The sequence below is a fragment of the Oreochromis aureus genome, linkage group 19 (assembly GCF_013358895.1).
Source record: "Oreochromis aureus strain Israel breed Guangdong linkage group 19, ZZ_aureus, whole genome shotgun sequence".
Taxonomy (NCBI): Eukaryota; Metazoa; Chordata; class Actinopteri; order Cichliformes; family Cichlidae; genus Oreochromis; species Oreochromis aureus.
The window spans coordinates 31,752,538-31,774,607 of record NC_052960.1 but is presented as its reverse complement, the minus strand read 5'-3'; the positions used below and the strand labels follow the sequence as shown (position 1 = coordinate 31,774,607).

Genomic DNA, 22,070 nt, shown 5'->3' with positions numbered 1-22,070 from the left:
AGTTCAATGTAATCGATTATTAAAGGCTGTCTAAATGAAAGCTGTGTGTGTGTGTGTGTGTGTGTGTGTGTGTGTGTGTGTGTGTGTGTGTGTGGTTTAGCCTCTGCAAGATTTCTTTCAGTCCATACTACGTGCTCTGTGCATTCTTTTCATCTTCCATCATGCTTTCCTCTCCATGCGTCCGTCTCCCAGTGACGACTGGTGAGCTCTCCAAAAGAAAGCTAGAACATCTCTGTTGCCCCCTGCTACAGAAGTTCATCATTCCCACCACGTGATACTGGAAAATTGCTTTCCATAACTCTGGCTTCAGATTGGTACTGCGAGGCATTTTGCAGTAAACGGAACTAACCGAAATGTTTAAGAAAATCACTAAATTAACGTCCTTAGCAAGCTGTGGGCTCTCCATGATGATTGTTCTTCACTCACAGTGGGTTTATGCACCATTCTGCATTTAAATATTAGCTATAATTAATACAAGGACGTTTGGGTAACAATGTCTCTATTGAGGCCACTAAATAAATCAAACTGAATTGAACCAAGAGCAGAATCAGCAGACAGCCATCATGTTTTATCTCTCCAGAAGCTGGTTTTACATATTAACCACTTTATGTTACTACCAGGATTATTTTCAGGCACCTGGACTCACCTCAGCACTAGTCTACTTGCCACAAAGTCATCTGATGTGTTTGCTTCATATCTGTTGCAGGTTATGAATAAAAACAACAAAAGAGAGATGGTGCATTGTTTATCTCACAATGTTTGTCTGATGTTGTCCTTACGGAAGTCTTTCTTCCATCCTGAGTGAGTCACACAGCTGCCACTCGATGTTATTCCACCCTCCTTTGTGAGCAAACCAAACTGAACCTGCACACGTTTTTGTTGCATTTCCTCCATAACTGACTTTCTCTTCACTTTCACTGTTCATTTTCAGTTGCATCAGGATGATGTCAGGAAGCAGCCCGTCCCAATGTGAAGGATCCTATCGAGGGGAGAAATATTTTACTGCTATTATTTGCTGCTATTTTATAATCATCATTACCATTTCATGGGATGTTGCTTTCATAGATGCATTCAGATGTTCAAATATATTGGTAGTATATTAGCCTTTATTACAGGTCCAAAGAAGAACCATTTTAAATGGTTGAGTTGAATCTATAATTTAAATGTTATTAATGCTTTTATGATCTCTGTGTAGAGGGCAGAGACAGGAAAATACTCTCTGTGCCAAAATGAGACAGGAAATGCGTCTGCAGAGCATGTTTTGCAGAAGTGAAACCGAAAGCAGAGTGAGGGCAAGTTAAGAGCAGGGTGTGTAGTATGCATCTTTTGCGGATTAAGCCTTAAGTAGTTGTGGTAGACTGAAACAATTGTTATATATTTTACATATAAGTCAAGATCATTACACACAGGATGGCCTTAGCCTGGTTGCCTAAGTTGAGGTCAACTAAGGTGCAGAGAGCAGATGCACACTCTGTGCACGCACAGACAGACAAATAGTGAGAGGTCATGACACACGCAGTACACAGCATGCGCGCGCCGCACGCACGTGCACGCGCACACACATAAACACCATGGTAGATCTATTTTGGTAGGGCAAATGCAGAAGTGTGCCAAGTACTTAGAGGAAGTGCACCAGACGGCGACAGCGAAGAGGGGAAGCACCGACCCGAAGACAATGTTCTTTAGAGCTATGTTAAAGGTTCATGGAACAGTTTGTGGTTTGGATTGACGTAAGCTGTACTATTGTCTATTTTTGTAAAAGAGGGGGGCTTTGTTATTGTACCCATATAAAACCTTGTCTCATGATTGTAAGTTCACTTCGACGCTGAAATCTGCACAGCGGTCGGACTCACACATGTGTTTATTAAAATACTGTCTAATTGCACACGCCTGGATCTGTGGTTATTTATGGATTCTTCTCTCAGCATTGAACCCTAACATTTGGGGGCTCGTCCGGTGAAGAGAGGGAATTAATTTTGGTGTAGATGGAGAGATCCAGGGTCGGTGGTGATTGGATGGGCAGATAGGAGTCAGTGGTCTGAAGTGAGAGACAAGCCGGCTTAAAACAAAGGTAAGGCACATACCTGTTGAATTTTCCAAAATGTGCTAGATTGGACATGTCAAATTAAAGTCTACTCACTGAAAATTACTGGTGAATGTCTGTTTTTAATTTTGGTGAAGTTTTCATGAAGTTTACCGGCTGAAGTAATGATAAGGAAGTATAAGTGACAGTACTGAGTAATGAGAATAAAGGAATGAAAAGAGAATTAAAGCAGTTGGAGCTGCTAAGTGAACTTTTAGAATGATAGGGAATTTGGTCATTGTGTGGGTTCAAGTCCCATTGGTTATGCAACCCTTAAGAACTTTCTCGGAGGTGACGCTCCCTGCTGGATAGAGAAATCTATCCTTCACCTAGCGATGACTAGGGATAGTTTCGGGCAACATCCGAAGAGGACTGGGGAATCTCTAAAACTGTTGAGGGTTGTCCTCAATCTTAATCCTGTGTTGGGTGTAGATTGTTGTTTCAAATTATTCTAAATTTGTCTAGGACGACAGCGGCGTCTGTTAAGAAGCGCATAGCCCGGACGTTGCGATCCCTCCTCGATGCGGACGCGCATTGTTGACCTATCACAGAGTAGGGTTAGCTCGGTTTGGCTTGACCGTGGGGTACAGGGCATCCTGAGATAAGCCAGTGGTTGGACCACTTTACCGTTTGGAGCGGTATATCTGCGCTTTTTGGCTACGATAAATTTGGTTAGGGCATTAGCAATCGGGCCACCGTCAGGGACGGAATACTGGCTAAAATTGGTCGCAAAAAAGTCAGGGACTTTTATCGGTTGGACCGTTATGGGTAAATTTGTCGAAATTTATAGGATTTAAGAGGCCTAAAATCTGTGCAGTTGTAATTAAAGACGTCTGTAATATAAAATATGAGATCTATGAGTAAGATCAGTCTCTGTGTCAGTCATGCACAGCCGGATGTGCACTGATTGTGTGTGTAAATGCAAATGAGCAGCAGTGACGCGCAGAGAGGGTGGTTTCAGTTTTCGAGAGGACTGAGCTTTTTGCTAAATGCCTGTATATAAGAGGTTGGTTTTGCTTATTATGAGAGTGTAAATACAGTGTGAATATATTAGTGTGGATGTATAGTAAATGACTGAATTTTGATAGATGTATAGTTCGTGAGCCATAAATGTTGGTGTGGTTTATTTTCCAGTTATGTGTGTGTGGGGAGAAGCTGCGAGACGATGAGAGGTTTCAGTTTTCTTTTTCTTTTTTCTTTTGACTTGCTCTTTCTGATCATGGAAGGCATGTCCAAAATACTCGTATGAAAGCGTATTTTGTGTGATTTTAACTGTGTGAATGCTGTCAGTATTTGATTTGAGTGACTGGGTGATTTGTCTGAGTAAGTGAAAAGGGAAGTTTGAGAGAGAGAAAGGCAGTGCGTGTGAGGACGATTTATGGCGTCTGAAAGAGGTTAGAGCATTTAAAAGGTGTGTATGGAATAAAGGAGTGTGAAATATATTTCTTGTGTGATGAAAAGTAGGATGTGCTAAAGTTTGAAAGTGTTTTTAATTCAAGAAAACAAAAAAAAAAAACAAAGGAGTTAGATTAGTTTGAGGAACAGGAAATATTGCTCTGTGTACCGGGGCTGCAGCGACAGGAAATAGTGAACAGGAACTGTGCATGCCCATATATGGGAACTGAGTGTGTACAGAAAGAACACAGAGAGACAGACGAGGCCCATGGAGCAAATGAAGCCTTTAAGAAAAATGAATATATTACTAATTGTATGCTTTAGTGTGTCAATACAGGTGGACTCTCTCAACATTGGAACCTTGAGTTCAGTAGCAGAAAAGTAGATTAAAAGAATTGGGAGAATAAGCCAGTTTTTGGCTCGAAATTGTGCGGCTGGATCTCTCACTTTGTCCCTGAAGCGGAGAAGAAGCTTAAAGGCCAGTCAATCGCCTGATGAAGACCGACAGAACATCGTGAACTTGAATACAGCAGGCAAACGGCAGTGCCACTGATCCATTAACACTGATGACGACTGACGACCAGCAGCAGCATGTAAGAGTAATGTAACATGTACTGTGAAAATACAGGCTGGGCAGTTGAACAGTGGGATAAAGAATTGTGGAAGAGCACTGGACATTGAGTGATATTTTGCCATGCTGGGACTTAATCTGAAAGAAAGACTGTAAAGAAACAGAGAAGAAGACAACAGCTGAGTTGAGACTGTGTTTGCTGGAGCTTTGAAGCCCGAACAGGACATTGTGCAGAGAGGACCAGTGAGAGATGAAGCTGGACGAGTTTGACTGCGAGAATATAGGGTATAATTGGATTGAAAATTGAAGCCTGAACTCATGAATTGTTTAGGGATGTCCACTACAGCATAACAAAGAGGTAAACATTAGAAAAGGTAAGAATAATGAACGAAAATAATTGTCATTACCTTAATGAATAGAAAACACACATACAAATTGTTACATGTGAGATTATTTTTGAAATGAATCAGAAGTGAGATAGTTTGAATCTAAAGCTCAGTGGTGAAATGCATAAATTAAATATGAATATATAGGATGCAATGAAGAAACAGCTTACACGTAGTGTACATTAACATGAATACATCGCAAGGCAACGAAGAACTCAATGAATTAATTTAATGAAGAAGCAGTTTACACCCAATTAACATAAAATGCAGGGAAGAACACGCTTACATGCCTGGCATAATTGGTGTTTCGGATCGGAGATAGAGAAATGGGTTATTTAACCACTGGTGATAATAATGAAAATGTCTTAGTTTTGTTATTTTCAGGAGTAAAGCAGACTTGGACCGGCTCTCCAGATCCAGCAGTCGGAAGAAAGTTAGAGGTTAACATCTATGGATAAGTTAAGGCAAGTTTCTGGTTGAATTGTTCACAGCATGATGTGTCCAGGAACCTGAAAAGCAAGCCCCAGCTCCTGGCTGAAGACCAGGAGGGCGGTAATTTAAGGTGGGAAATCAAAATGTGGGTTAGTAACTCGGGGAAAAAGAAAACTGACTGTTTAACTGGAGAGTTGGGAAGAAGTCTGGGAGACTGTGAAGTCATAGATGCAAAATAACATATACCCATACACACACAAACAGAAAATGCATTAACCTTATAAAGACAAGCTCCTGAAGCTTAATGAACAGATATTGATTAAAAACCTGGCTAAGAACATAAGCATATGCAATGAAGATCTGCTTGCTGCTTGTATGAGTGAGAGAATGGTGTGAATGGTTCATAAAATAGATGGAAAAAACAAAAGAAAAGTGTCTATAAGAGTGACTCAGGAGTGCTCTTGCACTGATTGATCAAAGTAAGTGATTAGTATAGAAAGAATATGAAAATCGTTCAATAATGTGATAAGGTGTAAACATGTATTTTTCTTGTCAAGTTGGCAGTTGAGCTGTGAGTCTATGAGCAGAGACACTTCCTCTCTTCATTTTTTCTTAACACTTCCTGTGTGTGTGTGTGATTGAGGCCTAGGGCCTGAAATTCCTTTAGCTTTTAACTGAATTTGAGTTGGCCCAATAACAAATGACAGAAAGAGGAACTGAATAGGAGTTTTGCTTGTAACTAAACTGAGTGACATATAAAATATTGAGATAACGCATGCAGTTCTAAATTAGTCCTCTTATATAAAATGCAGTTACAGAATAACAAATGCTTGTTGAAGTAAAAAGTTGTTGTTTAAAACAGAAGCAAAGGGAGAAAGCTTATATATTTTGGTTAAGGCTGATAAAGTTTAAGTTAGAAGGAGTCATTACATTAAAAGCAGCAAAATGAAATAAAATGATATATTCAAACAGGTTATCACCCAGGAAATGGGAGTTCAAAATACAGTTAGAGTTCAGCTTTTAGCTATGATGAAATTTATTTAGGAGCTATTGATCATATGTTTATACTTAGTTGATTAAAATGGTTGTTTTTCTTTGATCCTGGTGTAGAATAAGTGGTTATGATGATTTTTCTTGTGAAAGGTAATTTTAAGCCAGAGCTGTGACAGTACAGGATGTTGAATAGAGTGAACAACAGGAAACATAGGACAGCAGTGCTGTAAGACTGTTAAAATGCTGTAGATTGAGATGAGTGATGTTTAAGATTATATAGGAACAAAAGTCAGAAAGTCAAAACATAATTAGGTTCAGGCTTTTGAATAAAAGAGAACAATTGAGGGACATAAGGTAGGAGAGCCGTAGTAGGGAGAAAGGGTTTTCTATCCTTTACAGGAGAAGATTTCCACGAGAGAGGGACCAAGGACGAACCTGACTTTACCCATGGAGTGTTCTTAGGGGGAGCTGGCATTTCTAGAGAGGGTCAGAGTAAGGTTATAAGTGTGTGGTGACCCTCTTCGAGGGCCACCACAAGAGAGGGAGTATCGAGGGGAGAAATATTTTACTGCTATTATTTGCTGCTATTTTATAATCATCATTACCATTTCATGGGATGTTGCTTTCATAGATGCATTCAGATGTTCAAATATATTGGTAGTATATTAGCCTTTATTACAGGTCCAAAGAAGAACCATTTTAAATGGTTGAGTTGAATCTATAATTTAAATGTTATTAATGCTTTTATGATCTCTGTGTAGAGGGCAGAGACAGGAAAATACTCTCTGTGCCAAAATGAGACAGGAAATGCGTCTGCAGAGCATGTTTTGCAGAAGTGAAACCGAAAGCAGAGTGAGGGCAAGTTAAGAGCAGGGTGTGTAGTATGCATCTTTTGCGGATTAAGCCTTAAGTAGTTGTGGTAGACTGAAACAATTGTTATATATTTTACATATAAGTCAAGATCATTACACACAGGATGGCCTTAGCCTGGTTGCCTAAGTTGAGGTCAACTAAGGTGCAGAGAGCAGATGCACACTCTGTGCACGCACAGACAGACAAATAGTGAGAGGTCATGACACGTACGCAGTACACAGCATGCACGCGCCCTCGCACGTGTACGCACACACACATACACACCATGGTAGATCTATTTTGGTAGGGCAAATGCAGAAGTGTGCCGAAGTACTTAGAGGAAGTGCACCAGACGAGCGACAGCGAAGAGGGGAAGCACCGACCCGAAGACAATGTTCTTTAGAGCTATGTTAAAGGTTCATGGAACAGTTTGTGGTTTGGATTGACGTAAGCTGTACTATTGTCTATTTTTGTAAAAGAGGGGGGCTTTGTTATTGTACCCATATAAAACCTTGTCTCATGATTGTAAGTTCAGTTCGACGCTGAAATCTGCACAGCGGTCGGACTCACACATGTGTTTATTAAAATACTGTCTAATTGCACACGCCTGGATCTGTGGTTATTTATGGATTCTTCTCTCAGCATTGAACCCTAACAATCCACAAGGTGCACCTGAGTTGCATCACATAGCCCCTTGTTTTTCAAAAGTGTGTTTAGCATCGATCAGATGAACTTCACAATGATTGTTATGGAGTTGTCTAGTGTAGATGGGGTGGCATGACTGAGGCTGAAAGCTCAGACAGAGAGTAGGGGGAGGATGAGTGTCATTGTGTTGGTGACAGTTCTGGAGTATATCACAGAGACGAGTGTGTAAGAGTGGGTCCTGTGTCAGACACAGCTGTATGGTGTCATGCTAGCACAAAGTAAGAAATGTTTGAGAAAAACTCTTGTGTGAAAAGGAGAGGCCCGTCTTCATCAGAAATTAAGCTCCTGCATTCTGACGCCCTGGTCCATCGTAGATTTGCAGCTGAAACCCAGTCATCAATGTTATAATGATTAATTATAACTGATGATACGTGACTGTTAAGTCCGCCCTTTGCCTTACGAGCCAGGTTGCAACAAATCCGTTTGCCCTGGGCTCTGTGGCTAAGATTTACAGGAGGATTTATTCTCCATCAGAGGTTTATTTGTTGGAAACTTAAGAAAAGCTAAGTTGAGGCAGCTGCTTTAACTGATGATTATGTATTGATGCACGAGAATCATGCTAGTGATGTGGGCTCCTGTCCTGACAGGGGAAAGGTGTTGGGCAGTCTGACAAGACACCAGCTTCTTCTGAGGTAAAAGGTCCGCTGGCTAAATTTGCCATGGGCTCAGTCACTGGAAGAATGACCAACCTGTCCTGAAGTCTGAGTATTAATCAGGCTCTCGGGGCAACGGTGCTACTGCTCCAGTGTTCATTTACTCTGTGGGGCTTCCCACTGTGAGGAGCCTTATTACAACGTGTGCATGCCAGTGTGACCGGCGCTGACTGTTGAAGCGGGGTCGCTGTTGTTCTTGGCAATGATCTGGACAGCAGGAAAGTTTGGCCACAAGAGCCAGTTACCTTAGTGCCATGTCCCTGAGTGCAGTTTAACATTAGTACAGATGACTGCTGCGAGGTTCCAGCATGTGCAGTGACACATGCTTGCAGTTGTACTGACGGACACTCCAGCTGTGCTGATGACTAGGGATGGGTATTGATAAGATTTTAATGATTCCGATTCCATTTTCGATTCTGTTTAACGATTCGATTCTTTATCGATTCTCTTATCGATTCTTGTTTTTAAAAAGGAGAACACTAAGGTCGATTAGCTTAGAACTGTTTTATATCTTCTCTTTCAACAAGATAGAAATTTAGGAATAACATGGCCTTACAAACCCAACAGTGAGATCTTAAGAGATCCACAGCCTACGGCTCTTCAATGGGGTGTCACAGGGTCCCCGGGGAAAATTGTAAATGTAAAATAATAAAATAAATATTCTTCTGTAGCAATAACAAAGTATAACATAAATTATTCTGTAGTAATTACACAAGAATATCCAGTAACGTCCCTGCCTACAATTAAACACATTCACTTACCATCTGCTGTGGCAAAAGGCTGCAAGGTTTTGACCACAAACTAGTCACTGCTCGGTGACATTCGGGCCTGAAAAGAGACGCTACCGGTAGACTGCAGCGACAACTGCCAACGAGCGCCAGCCAGACTCTGTCTGTCTGTCTCATCATGGTCACCTAAATGCACAGTAATGGCAGGTTTTGTAATAAGGCAGATCGCGCTAACATAATATGTACTGTTAGTTGATTATTTACCTGCCGCATTAACGGGAGATGACGTGCAAACGTTACCGCTGCTGCTGCTGGGTTGAGATTCACGAGTCCGGAGCGGTTTTGTGAGCGAATGCTTTTGCATATTCGTAGTGTTTCCTCCCTTAATGAAATATCTACTTTGCAAGTATTGCAAGTTGCCCTGTTGTCATTCGTTCTCATAAAGTATAAACAAACTTTTAAGCGTTCTCAACAAGAACCGGTTTTCGATACCCATCCCTACTGATGACGGATACTTTCCTTAGAGGAAGCTGCTGGTAAGGAAAGAGGTGCCTTATGACAACAGCTTTGTGTCTGAAACAGCTTCAGGTTGGCTGAAGAGGTGCCTGCTAAGTTTCGGTATGTTGTTCTGAAAGTTGTTCATGATGAAGACACATCTTGTAATGTGGAAAACGTGTGTTCTCATTTTGTGATATTTCTTTAAGCCCAGCATGATGTTACTGATTGTATTACATGTTATATCACACACAAGACAAATCAGGACATGAAACCTGGCTCCTTCATCAGCAGTTAGTAAGACATTTGATCACTGATCACAGACTGTGAGGGCCCTCTTCCTCAATCCTACCTCAATCTCAATTTTTGGCATTGTTTTGGTAATGTGGAGCGATTGGGGCTCTAAATCCCCATCTTGTATATTTTTGCAAGTTCTGAAGCGGTTGAGTATTAAACATGATATGCACGTATCATGGACAGGGTCAGGGTGTACTGGACCAAGCCTTTGTTACATGTCTACTGAACTGAATTGAGTCAGGACTGGGAGGATGGGTTGCCATGGCTCTTGCAGTCAGTTGGGGAACTGCAAACTATATCACTGTAACTCTTGACCACAGAAAGCAGGTTGTGTCATGTTTGTTGAAGCTGTACTAGTGTCACGATGCATCTGGAACTGCTGAGCTGTGTGTAGCGGACTCCTGTATATATTAGCGCTGCTCTTTGGCAGCAGCCAGTTTGGGGCATGCTATGGCAAAACATGGCATACAAGATGCCAGGGATTCAGATGACCTGTTGTATGAGCTGAAAATCTGATAAAACTAATATTTTAAAACTGGTTCATTCAAAGTAAACAATGTCCTTTCCTTTGCTCTGAGGACGGGATTTATCAAATGAGTCTAAGTTTGTGTGCACATTTAAGTTGTTGTTGACAGGGTAAAGGCAGGTCCCACTCTTACTGTGTACACATGAGATCTCTGCACTTATTGCTCCATCTGGACTATATGAATATACAGGAATGAGAATTGTACTTGGGAATGCAGCTGTAACATTCCAGCTTCTGGTGAACACAGTCATGGTTGGAAAGGTGCTCAGTATGTTTGGATGATTTGGTAGTTTATACCAAGTAACAGGATGTGCATATTCAGCACATTATGGGCCTGTTTGATTGTTTGGCTGGAACATGTTTTACTGTCAGTGTGGTTGAATGTGACTTTGTAAAGGCAACAGTGATTTATCACAGCACAGTGGTGGGACAGGGACCGGTGCCCCCTGAGTATCAGTATTCTTCCCACTAATAAGGAGTTGATGTGGTTCTTTTACTGCAATGTTTGTAAAAACGTCTCCTCTGTGGTTTCATAACTGACTGACCTGCTCAAAAGCACTGCAGAGTTTGTGTGGTCCTCTGAGTGAGTTTCGTACTGTAAACAATCTGTTGTGTCCATTTCCTGTTCTGGCTTCTGTCTGGATCAGCGCTTCACGCTCCAGGTGGATGTTCATGCAGTTCTGCTACAGGAGGATGGCACTAATGATCCAGTTTACTTCCCATAAGCTTAACTATGATCAACAGGGAAGCCTTGCCTCTCATTTGGGATCTGCACCACTCTGAAGCATATGCTGGTATTCAAGGTGGTTTATAAAGACCATAATCTTCTGACCTCTGAGAACTCAGTGAGGTCATTGTTGCTGCAGACCTGCATGTTAGATATTTAAATGGTAAAGATAACACTGTGACAGACCCACAGCCCACTGTGGGAAATGTTTACCAACTTTAGGGGCATGTTCTCATTAGGGCTGCCACAAACGATTATTTTGATAGTCGACTAGTCACCGATTATTTTTGCGATTAGTCGACTAATCAGATCATGCATCCATTGGACGTAAAACGTACAGCTTATTGCACCAGCATTCCTCTGCTCTTATATAACTATCATTAGCTTACAGCTTTAAGTGTTTAAGGTATGTGCTAACTAAAAATAAAGACAAGATGATAGTTTATTAAATTTTAATGAAATCTGCAGATTGTTTCGGAGGAGTTTAATAAACTCAGCCGTCTGCTCCTTGCTATCTAAAATATAACAGGACACCAGAGTATATTCTCGAGCATCTCACACTTCTGATAATCAGCTGTCTGCTTGACGTTTATTCAGCTATGTAAAAACTATAACTTTAATCTCAGCCAAACCGATTTACTCAGGAACAAATAAAACACTGAAAAAGGCCAAACAATAACATTTTTCAGTTATCTGAGTGACTAATATATCATGTTTAACCTGAGTAGTGAAAGACGGTGGTGGGTTTGAAAATGATTTGCCGGGAGTTCGGTGTTCTCACCGGCTCTAGTGAGCCTTGAACCCCGGCTAGCTATCGAGCTGGTGGGTAACAGACGTCTCTGAAAACGTCGGAGCGCTTTTGAAAATATGTGGTGTCTTGATAAACTGAGCAGATATTTGAGGTTTACACAGCTACATTCTCGCCTGAAAATATGTTAAACGTTTATTTTGTGAACCGCCATTGCTGGAAACTGAGCAGGGCCGCACTATGAATTCTGGGACACAGCTTCTTCTTCTTTTGCCTTTAACGGCAGCTGGCATCCTTGTGCATGCAGTGCTGCCATCTTCTGTTTCAGTCCGTTATTACACTCTTAAATCCTACTACTTATTCCTGCGTCTTTCAGGATCTTACAAAGCTTCAAACGACGCGTCGACTATTAAATTAGTCGTCGACAATTTTGATAGTCGACGTAATCGTGACTAGTCGACTAATCGTGGCAGCCCTAGTTCTCATTAATGTCTTTTATTTCAGTCACCCTGATATTGTATATGACTTACTGACTACTGAGGGCTACCTGTTTGTGGGAGCAGGTGAGACAAACCCTAACCCGTGCTCTACACCTTTGCTTGTGTTCCAGCTTCTTGGTGGGTGGAGCAGGCTCATCAGCACCAGCAGGGAACATCTGGGCCTTGTGTTCCCAGACTATATATTTTGTCTCACCTATCTTGCTGCCATCGTCCCATGTGTTAAATTTGCTTTTAAAAAAATATATATTAACAACACAAACACTTTGCACAGGGACATTTTGCAGCCAGGAACTGAACCACCAACCTTCTGATTGGTAGGTGACCTGTTCAACCTCCTGAGCTCCAGCTACTGATCATTATTATTATTTATATTTTCAGGGAATTTCATTAATGTGTGTTAGATTGGTTACATATAGATTCCTTATTTAACCCTCCTCTGTCTCCTCTGGTTCTAAGCTGAATTAAACATCTATACATTGACTTGATAAGCAGATTTCCCACTCTGATTATCTCTTTCATCAACCCTCCCTCCCCCTCTCTGTCCCACATGCTGATTGCTCCACTGCCCGCTGGACTGAAACTGACTTTGTATTGCTTGTTAGTGCAGACAGACAGTTAACAGTCTCAAAACAGTGAATAAATGGTCTAAAAATACTCTGTCCATAGATGCGGGGTCAGAGTGATGGCACAGACTATTTACCATTACTGTAGTCACATAACTGACAACACTCATACCTGTTACTATCCTCACAGACACAGACAGATGTTATAGCTTTATCGATCCATTTTCTCATCTGCGTGAATCTGAGTGAATCCATGTAAAAACAAAATTTTGAAGACAACAAGTTCAAAAACAAGGTCAAACTTGTGTCCAGGGTGAAAGTTTTTGGTTTCTAATTTAGTTGGTGAATTATAGAAATATATCAGAATATATTTATAATTTCTTTATTAATAAAGTATTCTGATTGTAGAGCCACTCCCAGATCTGCACATGTCCCTTTGTAAACATCGTGGCATCACATATGACCTCTCTTTGGTAGCCTTGAACTTAATTTTCAGTATCCTGGCTCAGCATCATGAACCATTAACTTTTTCTAAATGGAAACAATTTAAAGACTGTCACTACACAAAGAGTAAAAACAAAGAATCGAGTGCTCTAACAAAGTTCCCAAAGGTCTTTTGATTGATCTCTAATCACAACATTTCTTGACTAGAAGTGTTGTGATCTCACCACAGTGAGCCTTCCTCCCAATATGCATTGTGTCGCTGCTTCAAATAGGACCATCTGCTATCGCTGTCAAGCAGGCACAGCAGTCGTGTCAGTGCTGCAAGTTTTTTGTGTTTGAGTCACAAAGTTTAGAATAAGACAAGATGCACTGGTCAGTGGTTTTTCACAATTTCTCTGCTTAGGGCTGTGCGATATGACCAAAATCTCATATCTCGATATAAAACATTCATCGTTGGTACGATTAATATTCATTAATATTCTTAAACAAACCTTCTGGTGGTCCAAAACACAAACTCCATACAAAGCAGTCGGTGGATTTGAACTCGGGACCTTTGTCCTCGAGGCAACAACACTAACAACCGCACCACCAAGCTGTCACTGCACAAACGTAGGAAAGCTATGATTACTTAGCTTTTTCTGTTTTGTCCTTGACAGGTTAAACCACAATAAACAGCGATGGCTTACATGTGGTGTGTGTATGCTTTCTGCTATTATAACTCCTGTGGTTTGAAATCTCACACGATCTTGTGATGTCGCGACTCCAGGCAACTCTGTCTAGATCGTATCAGGTCATGTCAACAAGGATAAATTTAACAAGCATAAAGTTGTTGAATTTCATGCAGATCGTACTCGATTTCTGTACGTTCATCATAGAAACACAAAATTATTTTGTCCAAATTACAAGTTAGACTGTTGTGAATGTAATAACAGCCCAGTTTCACTTTTTTGAGTGTAGGTTTTCTTTAGCAGCTCACCTCCTAAATTGAAATCCTAGTTCAGCGTGTGCACCGTGACATAGTTGCTGCTCGGGGCTCTCAGTTCAAGGGTTTTGTACTGCACTGGTGGCACTAAAGCTTATTCTCTATTATCCACCTCCAGACTAATGGCCAGTCTGAACATCTGAGGTGGAAGCTGCCCATCGCTATGTTGCCTCCTTCTTAACATAACTATAACATGTCCTCTGCATCTACTGTTTTCTCCTGAGTTTGAATATCTTCAGGCTACCAACCTGTATTATTTCCTGCCATGAAAAATTAGTCTCTCCATCCAACTCTGTATAAGATGCTGTCGAAAGACCTGCTTTGTGAAGAATAGCCAAACTGAGTGAATGGCTAGTGGACGTCAGTGCGTTCCTGCCCAGGTCAGTCTGCTGCGCTCCCAGCTAAACACACTGGAGTTGTTAACCCAGCCTGTTTTTGCCTGAAGATACAGAAGACCATTTCAATGAAACTCCCCCAGAGTCAAACTCTGCATTAACCATGACAGACAGTTGGTCAATATAGTGTTTGTTCCGCCCCTCATCCACGGTGATTGGATGACTAGGTAAAGTTACAGATGTAGGTGACATGTTTAACCCAAAGTTTAACATTTGACCTTCAGCAACCAAAAAAAAAAGCATGTAGTCCAACTTCAAACAGCTGGGAAAGAGTAACCGCCTCAGGGGGGAACAGTGTTAGCTTGTATGCATGTGATTAGTGCTGTGACAGTGTGAACATCAGTGGATATTATCCATCTTTAGATTACTTCAGGCGACAGAGAAAGTTGAAGTTTGGGATATTTGCATTTTCAAAGTTTCTGGGGAACCGAGATGACAAAATAATCTGTGGATTTATCTATGTTAGAGCCATTTCTCTGACACACTGTAAACTACTGCATCGCACAGTTTACTTGGTGCTACCTCTACCTTGGCATATTTAGTGTTTGAAAACCTGGACCTATTGACCACCAACTATACTACATGGTTAAGCTCATTAAAATACTTTTAAAATCAGAGTGTCTTCAGTTCTTGTCGTAACTTTGCAAAGTGGAGCCAGAAGAGAGACGAAAGGTGTTGAGGAAAAACATGAAAGAGATCTGAGTGATGAAAGAAAAAATGCAGAGGAAGCTCTGTGGTGACGCAGAGAGAGAAAACAAAGTGTGTGGACTCAGTGTGTGTGGACTCAGTGTGTGCCAGCAGCTGCTCTATTTATAGCTGCAACAGACTGACAGCAGAGAGAGACGGACTAAAGAGGAGAGAGCAGGAAGTGAAGAACGGGGGTAAGAGAGAGGACACAGAGAGGTGGGGAGTCACTGTTACTCAAACAGCTGATTGCTGCTGATAATGTCCACACCAACTCTGGACATGAGGTGGAGATGCAGTGTTTGCATCTTATCTGTGCAGCGTTGTCTCATCATGAAACACCTGATGATTTCAAAGTTCACTTGTTTTTGCATTTTCTGCTGACATGGTCGTTTGTTGTACACATAAACAGGATAACTTATTCTAAATCTGAGGCAATAAAAGAGTGAAGGTGGAGGAGAAAGGTGTAAACTGGCCAAAAAAGGTGAGAGAGATAGAAAGGAAGGGAAAATAGAGGAGAGGAGATGAAAGATATTTGAAAGATGGCAAGGAAATAAGTAGAGGAAGAAAGGGAAGGAGAAAGGAAAAAGACTAAAAGGAGGAGGAAGTGAGAAAAGACAAAGATGATATGTCAACAGAGGAATGTAGAGGAGAGGATTAACAAAACGAAGAAGGAAGAAGACATCTGAGAGGAAACGAGCACAAGGAATGAAGGAAAGACAAAAGGAGACAAAAATGAGGACAGGTTACAAGAGAGGAGACAAAGAAAGGTTGGAGGGAGGAACAGTTGGGGAACTTAACTGACAGTTAATGAAGAGGCAGTAGCTGAGCTGTTAATGAGCTGCACCATAAATGGAGTGGCTGCGGCTCAGGAGGCAAAGCGGACCGTCTACTAGCTGGAAGTTTGATCTCTGCCTTACACTACTCCCCGATGTTGGGCAGGAGTATTGGAGTGAGTGAATGTTAGGCACAGCACTTAAGCATAGTAAAAAGGCCTGAATGGCTGAATGGGGCCCCGAGTGAGAGAGTTTGAGAGCTCAAACTGAGCAGAAATTTAAAGAACAGCCTGTTTGGACTTTAAGGCTGGCATTTATTTCGCTGCACTTCACACCAACAAGCTTAAAACTGCAAAAAGCTCTACTTTCAGTTAGAGCTGGGCGATATAAGACTTTTTCATATCACGATATGTTTTTTTCATTTCAGGCGATAACGATATATATCACGATATAAGCCAAATAACTATATTTGTAAGATTTAAATGTGCCGTTGCTCACAAGTAAAATGTGAAATAATTAGCAGCTTGTTTTAATTAAAATATTTATTTCCCATAATAAGTTCAACAGGGTAGATGTACTTAAGGAACATGAGACTTCAGTTTCAGATAAATAAAGGCAAATATTGCAAACTACACAAAAGGCAGCCGCTAAAGTGTTTAAGTTTCAAAATAGAACAAACAACACAGACCACTAAATTGTCAATTCCACTTAGAAACAAAATATTAATTCTAAAAATAAATCGTAGGTCGTTTTACAGAACAGACAAAATTGACTAACTTTTGTCAATATCAAATAAACTGAGAACTAAAAGGAAATTCTCAATCTCTCCTTGTTGTATAGCTTAGCTTTTCAAACAGTTTTAACAGTTACTTTAGTCTGACAAAAGCCGAATGACGAATTAGCGCTTTCAGTCAGAGATTGAGCATGCACCGGTTTATTGTATTTCCAGACTTGCTTTCGGCACAATTTACAGTGCGCGCTACTCTGTTTTTGTCAGACTTGAAATAGCCGAAATACCTTCACACTACGGAACTTCTGTGGCCCTTCCGTTTGACAAGCTCTCCGGCATTGGAACCATCATCGGTTTTTTCTTCGGTAACCTTCGCTCACGCTCTCGGTTGATTTTTCTCTAGTCGGCAAACTCATTTCCTTCATTACCCGGGCTGCACGGCTGCAAAAACAAATACACATGTCCGCCTTGGCGCTTGTGCTGTACGTAACAGGTCACGTGATGTGACGCTGCGGCTGTGATTGGTTCGGCTCTGCGCTACTTAATTTGGATTGGCTGTTCTTTTTTTTTTTTTAAGAGGACAAGAGAGATGAGGCCTATCGCAATAGTTTAATTTTTCTATCGAGAAAAAGTTATTTCGCAATACATATCGTTATCGTTCTATCGCCCAACTCTACTTTCAGTACACCAAAATAAGAAGCTGGTGCAGTGCTGCATTTGGTGGGAACAGGAAGTGACAAACTTCAATTTCAGCAGTAATGCAGCCGTGTTTGCTCTGGCATTTGCTCCAACCTCGCTCTAACGGCATCTATAAGAACAGTAGCAGGGTGGTGTTTCCCCTCCATCAGTGTTACTGCATCATCGGGGGTTTTAGGGACGCAGCTGATTTCTTTTCCTCTAAAAGCCAAAAGCAACACTGGAGCCCTTATGCTTAAATCTGCCTGTGATCGAGTCAGACAGCAAGTATCACTACATGGAGATCACTAATCCAGTTACCAAAATTCATTTCTGCTATTACTGAAAAACATTTAAAATGATTTATGGAGGAGGGAGTGTGCACAGTCAGTATGATCACAGAGACAGACTGATGGGAAATACATCGGGCTGAAGCAGACTGAACTACATCAGCCTTTAAGACGTGCAAAAGGTTTCACCTTAGGAAGCCAGTAGCTGCTAAATGATGCAGACATAATGGCCTCTGGTTGTGACATGTGGTTCAGGCACCAGGTTCATAACGCACCAACAGCAAACTGCACTTAAAGTTGCAGGAGACAACTTTAAGACTTTTCACACTTAGCGAGGGTAAGTGGGATTACTGCCACTGTCACAACAACCTCATCGCTTTTTATTCACCGGCCCAACAGTACAGAATCAAACCATCAACATCACTTAGCAAAAAAAGGAAGGAAAGGGCCAATAAGGTGAATGAACCAGCTTACAAGAATAAACTGTAATGTTAAAGTTATGACAAGAACCACAGTTCTTCATTAGATTAGAACATTAAAGAACAGATTTATACCAATGAAATATGTGAACATTTGCTCTGACCACCCTGAGAAATCACCAGTTTGAGCCAATGACAGTTCAGCACGCAGCACTTCATGGTGGAAGTACTGCAAAAACAAGAAAAAAACTAGTCTAGTGAGAGAACTGCTCTGACCAAAACACAGTGGAAATGCGAACTGTTGGTCCAAACAGGGGACAGTTCCTTCCTACTGTGTCTCTGTGAGACACAAAATATCTGACGAAGAATACAGAGACATCCTGGATCACAGTTCCCAGCCAACAGTAATGGTATCACCTCTTTCTTCTACTCTTTGATAATTGTTGAAGAGTTACTGTCGTCCAGACTGTTGATGTTATACACATGCAAAGCTGTTCTCCTTATACCTCAGAACTGAAGTTTACAGCAAAATCAAGAGATCCAGACAGAGGTATTCATCCATCACTATAATGTAATGCTGTTGATGTCTGTTTAAACACGCTGCTGCAGCAGGTTCAGTCAGTGTGTCTCTGAACGGGTCAGCAGAGCTTATTCAACAAGTCACAACACAAAACTATTGTTATTATGAAGGTGGGATTAAGTTTGAACAGCACATCGAATTCTGTCTTCTGTCCTAAATTAAGATTTTCTGGAAGATGTAGACATAGGCATTGGCAAACAGAACAGGACAGTGAAAATGAGGCTGATGGGAAATCAGAGCAAAGCACATATGATTATTCTATCGCCTGACATCATGCAATCAACATTTACCTCACAATGTCAGATTAGTGTAAAAAAGACCTTTCCAAGTGCAGACACAGTAGATTTGCTTTGTGTTTTTCTGGAAGACGTCAGGCATTGGCAAAGAGAATAGGACTGTGGGAAATCCGACTTTAGGGCTGTTCCAGAAGAAGATCCCGACTCAGAACTTGATTTTCCACTTCAAAGAAAAAGCAACAGCACTCCTATTTTTCTATACATAAATGAAGCTTCTTCAGTTCTAAAGAAGTTTCTTGGATGAGAGGTGAAACGTCTTCAAGCAACTTAAACAAGTACAAACGCTTTTCATTCCAAGCTCCTTAAACTACGATGACCTGGATGACTGAGAACCTTCACAGACATCAGGTAAGTTGGTTACAAAAAGCAAAGCTTTTGCTTTGATGCTTCATTTGATGAAACTCTACAGAGCTCACCACGTTAGCGCAACATTTGTGACTAAAAAGCGTGCGACATTAAAGCCAAGCAGACTCCAGTTTGCAACAAAGACACCAACAACAACAGAGCAGATGCTGCCATAGCTTAACATGGAGTCTGTCTGCACACTAACGCAAAATGCAAAGAGGCGGAGTCATTACCGTGAGCTCACGTGTAGCTCCTCCCATCCACCATCGTTAGTTTTACTCAACAAAAAATCTTCAGTAAACTGCAGAATTACACTAAAAGTGCACGTGTGCAGACGAACCGTTAACTTCGTGTCACATTATGATTCAGTTAGCCAGCTGGTGGCTGAGACATGGAGGAAAGTAACAGTATCATCATTCTCAGAACAGAATATTACAAACGTCTGTAAAATTATATGACAAAATAAAGATGGTGTTCACACCTTATGCCTGCCCGTTTTAGTGGAATGGACATGCTCCTTTCAAGGCTTGCAACCACACATACTCACTCATTCACTAGATCACTTAAAAATGCAGACACACACTGATTCACACGAATCACAAAGATAATACACATGAACATGTAGCCAAGTGGCAAAACAGATGCAATTAGAGACTGTTTATTGTAATTATTATTAAAGGTGTTTTATTCTTTTCAGTTAAAAACACTCATAATTGGAGAGAGACTCTAAAGAAAAAAATCCAAATTATTTTGTATGGAATTGCATTATTTGTGTTATTTATTTATTTTTGTTTCTCAAAGGTTATTTTTTGACCTGGATACAAATGCGGTCCAACCAATGGGATTGTTTGTCCCGCCTTGTGTTTTCATGTTTGGTTGCGCTGCTACGGCTGCTTAGACCACACGCGCCATAGCTGTACCTGTGGGGAAAACGTGGTAGCTGTTGGTGTCTGCTTGATTAGCCGCCAGATTTGGATAGCCGAAGCTAGTTTTATGAATACGAAGTGCTTTGCACTGGTGAGTAACCAAACTGTTATAGCCGCTGATCGGCATCCTGAAATGTTAATGTTGTTCGCTTCAAAAACGAACGCTAATGGTGACGGTACTATGCAAGTAGCTAGCGGGTACTAGCTAAACGCACACTCCCGTTGTTAAGTGTTAAAAATATATTAGCTGTTGTTAGGTTAAAGAAAAAACTGTATGTCTATCTGTTGAATTGAAATGTTTTATGGTGTTACTTTTATTCATCAGTGTTGTTACTTGACAGTGAGCAGAGTATATTGAGTTTGCTGTTTTAATGAGCAGTGTGAATTGCTTTAATGATTGGTGATAGCTACATTGCCATGTAATGAAAACCCTTTTGAATTTGATTAGTTGTACAACATTAGAAATATGACGTGAATTTGAAACGGATTTTGTTCATGCTTTATACCTTAAAGAGAAGTGTTGTTAGTTAAGTGTGACCAATGTTCATTTGAAGTAATTCTGACCTCACTCTTAGGTCAGGTTTTTTGAGTTGGAGAAAGGAGCTGAGACTCCCCAGAGAACTTTGGATTACAGACTTTGTGGAAATCCGCAGAAGAGGAATAATTTTCCATTGCAATGGATGGCGAGCCACAGCCCATTTGGAATTGAATCTTGAAGTCTGGTTACCTGAACTGTGGTAGGACAAAACTGTGCAAACCATACACCGATCGTGGATTGAACTCACACAAATAACTCACCAGATCACCAAACAGGCCTGATCTGGATCCTATTGACACTTTAAAATACCCGGATCTAACATTCGTTTCTTTTTTATTTTGGGTATCTGTGCGCGCACACAATTTTGGTTATTATTGTCAAATGCAATACAGTGCATAAATTTCAAATACAGTTGAACCATTGCTTCATCATTTGCAGTTGTGTTTTCATTGTGGTTACCCATCCTCTGGGCTCCTGTCGTTCCTGAAGTCTTCTGATTTGCCCATTGTTTATATATTTTGTTACATACTGGTTACAAACACACCAAATCTGTCCGTACGAGGAGATATAATAGAGTCAGGAAGACAAAGCAAAGGCCTGCAGTCTGTGTTTAGGTTTTATGTGTTATTTGATTTGAAATTACTGTATTTTTGCATTTAAGAAAATATTTTCTTCACAAACTCTGATAAAATCTCACATAAATACCATGAAAGAGCAGTTAGTCTACGCACTGAAAGTACTAAAACATTTCCAAAAGGGAAACCACTGAGCCGCTCATTTTACAATCCTCTGTTTTTGCTCTATTGAATATTTACTGTTGGTCTTTAATGAGACAGAAGCTCTTCTTATCCGATTCATCGATGGATTAATGAAATATACTCAATTACTAAAGCAGCAGCTATTGATTGTTGTAGTGCTTTTGCACTGGTTCAGGGTTATTACAGCAGAGTAAAGCAATGGGCGCTAACAAGTGCTCAGCAGGTGAGTGTTGGGACTCCTCCAGGTGACGACCTTCTGAAGCTGGTTGTACAAAGCTACAGACAGCATGAAGCGTGTCATAGCTCTGAGACAGTCACTGCTGTTCCTCTGATGACAGTCAAGTAAATCCTTGAAAGAGTCATAACTGTTCACTACTAAGCCTCAGTGTATAGTGTGAGTCAGTGAGACGCAACATCACCGAGTCATGGATTGAAAGGCCTTTACAATCAATAACATAAAGGAATTATGGATTGGATCAACTGGTCCCTAAATGCAATTGACACCCCTTTCTCAATGAGAAGTTTGGGCTTGGGTGAGCCCGAGTGGTGAAGATATCTACCTATTCGGAACCATGGTA

General features: G+C 40.9%; 1 protein-coding gene across 1 annotated transcript in view; it reads right to left on the bottom strand.

Moving 5' to 3' along the window:
* LOC116333145 (MAM domain-containing glycosylphosphatidylinositol anchor protein 2-like) overlaps nucleotides 1-22,070 on the bottom strand; it is a 209,511-nt gene that overhangs the window by 112,770 nt on the left and 74,671 nt on the right. The gene's annotated exons all lie outside the window — the stretch shown is intronic.